The sequence below is a fragment of the Echinops telfairi genome, unplaced genomic scaffold, assembly GCF_000313985.2.
Source record: "Echinops telfairi isolate 266 unplaced genomic scaffold, ASM31398v2 ScPeMD7_1;HRSCAF=3_0, whole genome shotgun sequence".
Taxonomy (NCBI): Eukaryota; Metazoa; Chordata; class Mammalia; order Afrosoricida; family Tenrecidae; genus Echinops; species Echinops telfairi.
Genome location: NW_022103896.1, coordinates 15,733,582 through 15,741,727, shown reverse-complemented (window position 1 = coordinate 15,741,727; position 8,146 = coordinate 15,733,582). Strand labels below are relative to the sequence as shown.

Genomic DNA, 8,146 nt, shown 5'->3' with positions numbered 1-8,146 from the left:
AAATAATAAAAATTAGGGCTGAGATACAGGAGAGGGAAAACAAGAAAACTATGGGGGAAATGCAGCTAAAAGTTGGTTCTTTGAAAGGATTAACAGAATTGATAGAGCACTGGCAAACCTAACCAAAGAAAGGAAGGAACAAATTTCAATAGCAAGGATGAGGAATGAAATTAGGGGACATTACAATGGACCCTAATGAAATCAAAAGGATAATTACACAGTACCATGAAGGCCTGTACTCTAATGAATTCAACAACTTGGAAGACATGGACAAATTCTTGGAAAAACAATCCCTCCCTAGACTATCCCCAAAGGACGTCAAGAATCTCAACAGACCCATAGCAATAGAAGAAATAGACAAGGTTATCAAGGGATTACCAACAAAAAAATGCCCCGGGGCCAGCTGGCTTCACTGGATAATTCCACCAAGCATTAAGGGAAGAACTGACACCAACCCTACACAAACTCTTCCAGAACATAAAAAAAGATTGAAAACTCCCAAACTCTTTCTATGAAGTGTGTATAACTCTTGATACTTAAAGCGGGCAAGGATCCCACAAAAATTGAGAGCTACAGATCAATATCCCTAATGAACATTGATACAAAAATCCTTAACAAAATACTGGCCAATCAAATATTGCCCAGACTGAAGAAAGCTCTTCAGTTTCCAGAACTGTAAATGTTTACTGAAACAGCTTGCCACATCTTTCTCCCAAGAACTGGGTTCAAACTGCTGACCTTTCCGTTAGAAGCCCAGTACTTTAACTGCTGCATGAGGGGGACTACCCCTGCCCTTCTCACGTTTTCCCCACTGCCATCAAGTTGATGCTAGGTTGGGGTAGATCTGCCCATGTGCATTTCCAAGACTGTAAATCTTTGCAGGAGCAGAAAGCCTCATCTTTCTCCCACACCCTATCCTTAATTAATATATGTTTTTTAACCATCATTATCCTTCCATTTCCCACTCATTCGCCCCAGGTAACCACTAATGAACTTTGGTCCCCATACATCTACCTTTTCTTGTCATTTTATGTAAGTGAGGTTATGTAATATTTGTTCTTTGTGACAGACTTATTTCACTCAGCAGAAGGTCTTCATCCATGTTGTAGCTTGTTTCACGACTTCATTCCTCCTACAAGCTGAGTAGCTTTCCATAGTCTGGCTGTGCTGCGATTTCTTTATCTGTTCATTTGCTGGTGAACGCTTAGGTTGTTTCCACCTTCTGGCTATTGTGAATAGTGCTACAGTGAACATTGGTAAATAAATCTTTTTTTGAGTCTCTGCTTTCATTCTTTGGGGGTATATGCCTCAAAGTGAAATTGCTGGGTCTTCTAGTAGTTCTATTTTGAGTTTTTTGAAGAACCAGCACTCTGGTTGCCACAAGGACCATAGTATTTTTTATTCCCACCAACAACGAATGAAGGTTCTGATTGATTCACATTTCCAATGCCATTCAGGTGCCCTGGTGGCTTGGTGATGACCACTGGAATGCTAGCCTCAGGGTCAGCAGTTGGAAACCACCAGCTTCTACTCTCATGAAGAGTGACGGTCTCTCAGGAACACACAGGGACATTTCCATCCTGGCCTATGAGTTGGCACTGAGTTTCTTTAACAATATTTAAAATTTTTCCTTCCCTCATTCTTTCCTGCCTGCCTACCTATCTTTCTTACTTTCTTGTTCTCTTTCTTTCTAGCCATCCTTGTTGGAGCGTAATGGGATCGCCTTGTGATTTTTTATTGGCTTCCTTCTGATGACTAATGATATTGAGCATCTTTTCCATGTATTTGGTGGCCATTTGAGTGTTTTCCTTGGTGAAATATCTATTCCCGTCCTTGGTCCATTTTATGATTGCATTATTTTCCCCTGGAGGTGTTAATTTGTTGAAGTTTTCTAATATACTTTGGTTATTAGATTCTTATCTGACATATGATTTCTGAAGATATTTTCCTAGTCTGCAGCTTGTCTTTTCACTCTTTCGGTAATATATTAATTTTTTTTTTTAGGAATCCAAACATTCAGTTTATTAAACTAAGGCTCGTGAGGCCATGGCATGAAAAAGAGCTGCAGTCATTTGGGACAAATGATTTTATAAAGCTAAAATCAAAAGACTTAAGACATGGGAAATGTCATAAGTGTGAGAAAGTAATAAAACACAAAGTGACCACAAGAATGACAAAAATATTTAAATCTCAGACCTGGGACATGGACTATACACAGCCTTCTAGGGAGAAGAGAATGCCTTATGTGCTCTAGCAACACTGCACCTTTGGCTTGTTGTCAGTGGTTGGTGGAACATGAATAGGGACCACATTGTTGCTTGGAGACATGTCATTTTCACGTCTGTCTGACAATTGCTTCTGAGAAACAATGCGGTATATCTCTGTCAGGATTGTTTGAAAAGCAGCTTCTACATTTGTTGAGTCTAGAGTAGAAGTCTCAAATGAATGACAAACCATTCTTTTCTGCAAGAGCTCTTGCTTCATCTGCAGGGACTGCCCTGAGATGGCATAAATCACTCTTATTTCCCACAAGCATGTTCACAATGTTACTATCAGCGTGACCCCTCAATTCTTTCAGCCACCGTTCTGCATTTTCATATGTGAGATGTTCAGCAATGTCATAAACCTATAAGGCACCTACAGCTCCATGACAGCATGCTGATGTTATCGCTCGGTATCGCTCTTGCCCCGCTGTGTCCCATACCTGTGTCTTCATTGTTTTTCCATCCACCTGAATGCTTCTTGTTGCAAACTCTACTCCAATGGTGCTCTTGCTCTCCAGATTAAACTCATTTTCGAGTGAATCGAGACAGGAGATTACTCTTTCCAACACCAGAATCTCCAATAAGGACACCTTTGAAGAGGTAGTCGTACTCGTCGTCGCGGGTGCCCACAGCGAGGCCGGGGTGCGAAGGGGCGGGAGCAGCAGTGGTGTCGATGGGACCAGGGGGAGTCCCTGCAGGGGTAACCCGAGCGCCAAACCTCAGCTGCCCCTCTCGGTAATATATTTTAATGAACAAAGTTTTTAAAGTTTCTCTAGAGAAGCAATACCAGTGAAGCATAAATATGTATTTGTTATTAAAAATGGATCAAAAGGGAAAACAATACGTTAAATTTTAACCTAACTACGGCAGCAGCAATCCACTTCTAATGCACTCTGAGGTCCAGACTTATTTATATCTCTGGTCAATGGTCCAAAGGAATTCAATGGAAGCTTGGATTTTATTATTTAAAGTCCTTGGATCACATGGGCTGGTATGTTCATTCCAAGTGGATTTAGCTGACACCTCACTTAGATGCCTGCTTATTTTAAATATGTATATATTTATATAAAAATATATTTTGTTTAAAATATATTTAATATGTAAAATGGATCATATAAAATATATTATGCATAATACATTAAACATATATATTAAAAACAAGCAGCCATGCTTCTTTGGTTTTGTTTCTCTATAGAACCGAGGGAGCAAGCAAGTGAAGGAGAGAGAGAGAGAGAGATTTGTTTTTTTGAGAGAGAGATTTATAACAAAAAGGACAAGTGCAAGTCTTGGCAGTTAAGTCCGTGGGTCAGCTGTTAGGCTGGAGTCTTCTCTTGACTCATGTAGGTGGTGAACCGAAGACCAGCAGAATGGTGGCTACAGAAGTGAATGAATCCAAAGTCCACAGGTCAGGCTTTTGGCTGCAGAAGCACATTAATCCAAGGTTGGCAGGTTTAGTGGCAGGCTGCTGATGACTCCAAGGATTGACAGGTAACATTGAAAGTCACTGGTTTAAGTCCATAGACTTAAACAGGTGTGGAAAATTCAGATGCAGGCTCTCTATATAGCAACATCAAGCAAGTTTTTCCATTGATGTTGGAAGCCCCAGAGAAAAATTTCCTTTCAACTGATTGCATCAGGTATGTGATCTGAGTAAGGGTGTTGTCATCCACCTTAATCTTCTTATAATTGATTGGCTGTTCTAGCAAATTCCATTATAGAGATGATTACATTGTGTTAGATCACATCATGGGGGATTTCTAGGTCTTAACTGCAAAAGTTAAGAATCTTGGTCCATACAAGTGGATGAAAAACCTAAACTATGACAATTCTTTTGAGGTCTTATGTATGTATGTATGTGCTCTTGTTATTATATTAGACTACATTGATAAAAGCTAGACATGACAACATGGGATTTTATGGATTTAATTTTCACATTTGGATCCTTAATCCATTTTAAATTTGTTTTGTGTATGGAATGAGGCATGGATCCTGCTTCATTTTTCTGCTTGTGGAAATTCAGTTTTCCCAAAACTGTGCACTGAAGAAACTCTTCTTTCTCAATCTAATGGCTGCACATTCGCTAGAAATCGGTTGATGTACTTGCCTTCATGGCATGATCATTGAAGATATGGATGCTGAAGCAAAGTGTGATGAAAAAAATCAGATGGTGCCTGTCTATCAGAAAAAAATAGCCTCTGGGTTTTAAAAGGTTTATCTTAAAATAAGTATTCCCCTAAGTTAGGTAGCAGCTAAGTTCATACAGAAGGAAGACACCAGCCCATGTGATCCAAGGACTTTAAATAATAAAATCCGAGACAGAGGAGGAAATTATATTAGAGCTTACATTCTGAGCACCCAGATTGTAGAAGACTATGGATGATAGTGAGAGCCCCAAATCCCCACTTGGATTCCTTAGACCATTGACCAGGGGTATGAATAATCTTGCCCCCAGAGTGCTGGAAAGTAGATTTCTGAAGATATAATTCGGTTAAAAATTTAACACATTACCATTTTTCCGTTTTGACCAATTTTTAATTTTTTCTACTTTCTATTTTTCTGCTTTCTCTTGGATTGAGGTTTTTCTGTGTTTTATTTTGCTGTCATTGTTGGGAGTTTTTTGTATGAGCTTCATTGTATGAAATCCAGGATAAGTAAATCTGTAGAGATATTAACCAGATTAATTAATAGTCCCTTATGGTTATTGCAGAGAAGATTATGGGCTATGGGGAGCGAATATGGTACAAAAGTAAAGAAAATGTTCTAAAATTGATTGTGGTGATGATGATACAACTCTTTTAAATCTTTTAGGCCTTTAAATAGTTTTTTTAAAAAGGTATTGCTACAAATATAAAAACCTTTATTAAACAAAAAATCAAAATTAATAAAAGAATACTAAAGTATTTTTTAAATCAGTTGACCATAGCTATGTGGTTTATTTCTATTATATTCCATTCATTTATGTGTTTAGTGTTATGCCAGTATCAGACTGTTTTGATTATTGTAACTGTCTAATATGCTTGAAAATCAAAATATGAGGCTTCCTATTTGGCTCTTCTCTTTCAGCATTGCTTTAGCTACTGGGGTCCTCTTTCCACTCCACATAAAATTAAGAGCTGTTTTTTGCTTTGTTTTCATTCTATAAAGAAGGCTGTTTGGAATTTTGATTGGGATTACATTGAATCTATACATCTCTTTGGGCTGTATTGACATCTTAGTGCTGAGGCTTTTCAACCCAGGAACCTGAAACATCTTTCAATTTAAGACTTCTTTCACTTCTATCAAGGACCATTGGTGTCATAGTGGGCTACAAATAGAGCTGCTAATTGCGAGGTCACAGGAGAAAAGATGAGGCTGACTACTCTAGTAAACATTTAAAGTCTTGGAAACCCCCAGAGGCAGCTCTACAGTGCAAGGTTTTCAGTTGGCATCCACTTGATGGCAGTGGGTTTTAATCTCTTTGGGCAGTGTTTCATAACGTTTTATTGCATAGGTTCTTCACATGTCTGGTTAGATTTCTTCCTAGGTAATCTCTTCTCTTAGATGCTATTGCTTTCCTAATTTCCCTTTCATATTTCTCATGGCTGGTTAATAGAAAAACAACTAATTTTTGCTTGTTGAATATGTGCCTTGAAATTTGTGAATATGTAATTCTTTTCATGATTTTAGAGTAGTGCTTGCTATTAAGTAAGCATTTATTCTCAAATGCATCCAGCAACTAATTTTGGTAGATACTTGAACCTCTGTGGCTTTGTCTTACACATCTTCTAACTCCATCCAGAAAAGTCTAGTTGCAAGGAAAGTAACTTTGTCTCTGATTCTAGTTGGAGGATCTATAGTGCCAATAGGGCTTCAGACCGGTTCATTTGGGTTCAACCCCCCCTTGTTGAAAATGTTCATTTCCACCCCAGATGTACTGAATCAGAATGTACCTCATAACACGGTTCCAGGTTATGTGTATATAGGAATCCCCTGAAGGTCTCATTATAATGTAGATTCTGGTTCCATGTGTCTGGGGCAGAAATGCTCGTTTTTGTCAGAGGGTCAAACCAGAATGAACTGATTAGAAGCCCTGTGTTTCATAAGGTTCTGAGTCTAAATCATCTCTAAATCTCGTCTAACATACCAACATGAGTCAACCAAATTAAGACTCAATAGAAAGCGTTTTTAAGAACACGAACGTTCTACTAGCTGGCTGTGGTGGACAACCGCAGAAGTAAAGGGAGTGGTGGCCCTTCATTCTTCTACTCGCCATCTCTGGCCCTGCTTTCAAGGGAAGGCATCTTTGTGGTCCAGGCATTCTGCAAGATGGCAAGGTTAGTGGTTAAAGGTCCTCTTGTAAGTTCTCTTGGACTAGACCTGGACAGGAGGTGAGGCTCCAGTGGAGGGAAGGACTGAAGACCTGGTTATCCAGCATCTTTATAATTAAAATCAGAGCAATTGGATGGAGGTTGAAGATGCTCTCTGCACCAGACTGTCAGTTATAATTGTTCCATCTCTTTTCTGGGACTCTGCTTGAGAATAATAACTCCCAAATTTTGCTGCACATGAGAGTTACCTGGGGAGCTTGGAAAACTTCTGATACTCAAACCAAACTCCAGACCCATTACATTCAAATTTCTGGGGATAGGACTCAAATAGCAACATTAATCAGTCTTAAAGTATCTGACAATGTTCCACTGCTATCCATGAGGTTTCCAGTAGCTAATTCTTTAGATGTGGACAGCCTATTCCTTCTTCACTATCTGTGCTTGTTCTGCTGAACAAGCTGTTCTTGTTCTGCTAAAACTTGTTCACTTTGGGTGGCCCTGCTGATATTTGAAAGACCAGTAACATAGATTCCAGCATCAGCAACACACAAGCCACCATAGTACAACAACGTGACAGACACGTGGCAGCAGCCAAGAGATTAATCGGTGTATTAGATTGGGTAAATCTGCTGCCCAATGCCCCTTTAAAGTACTGAAAAGCAAGGATGGTACTCTGAGGACTTAGGTGCACTTGGCCCAAGCCACAGTATTTTCAATCACCTCCTATGCACGTGAAAGTTAGATATTGGGTAAGTAGAACTGAAGAAGAATTGATGTGTTTGAATTGTGGTGCTGGTGAAGAATCCTGAAAGTACCATGGGCTGCCTAAAGAGCAAACAAATCTGTCTTGGAAGGACAGCATCTTGCTTGTTATAAACAAGGATGGGGAGACATCATCTCACGTACGTTGGACAGGTTATCAAAAGGGCATCATGCTTGGTGGAGTAGAGGGTCAGTGAAAAAGAGGGAGACCCCTAGATAAGAGGGGTTGACACAGGGGCTGCAACAATGGGCTCAAGTGTGACAACAATGTTGAGGATGGTGCAGGCCTCGGGCACCGTTTCCTTCTGTTGAACATAGGGTGCCTATGAATCCAACCCAACTGACTGACACCTAACAACAAAATAAAATATGATTCTAAACTTGAATGTGCCGATGAGTCGCCTGGGGGACTTATTAAAATGCAAACTCAGCAGGTCTGGGATGGGGTATTCCTAACAAGCTCCCATGGGAGACCCACACTGCTTATCTAATGACCACAAACCCTCCTTCGGCCCCTCCTGTCCATCAAAATATGCGCCTGAGTCTCATTTTAGCCATGTTTGTAACGTCAGAAATGAAGACTCCCTGCTCATCAGTTTATTTACTTCCAGAACCTGGTCTGAGAAACAGAAACTCATTACTATTGATTCATCTACACTGTCTTGTTTACAGAGAAAAATGGGTACGTCCACAGTTCTTGGAGCTGGATCTTACTTAGCAGGACTACATTGCAATTGCCACTTTTTGTTTCCTAAAACTTTCCATTTCAAATGGATCCCACTAGCTCTTCTTTTTCCCAGTCACATTATTCTT

At 39.7% G+C, this 8,146-nt stretch overlaps 1 pseudogene; it reads right to left on the bottom strand.

Annotated features, from left to right (window-relative positions):
- Positions 1-2,250: 2,250 nt before the first annotated feature.
- Positions 2,251-4,374, bottom strand: LOC115868435 (annotated as a pseudogene).
- Between the last annotated feature and the right edge of the window lie 3,772 nt (positions 4,375-8,146).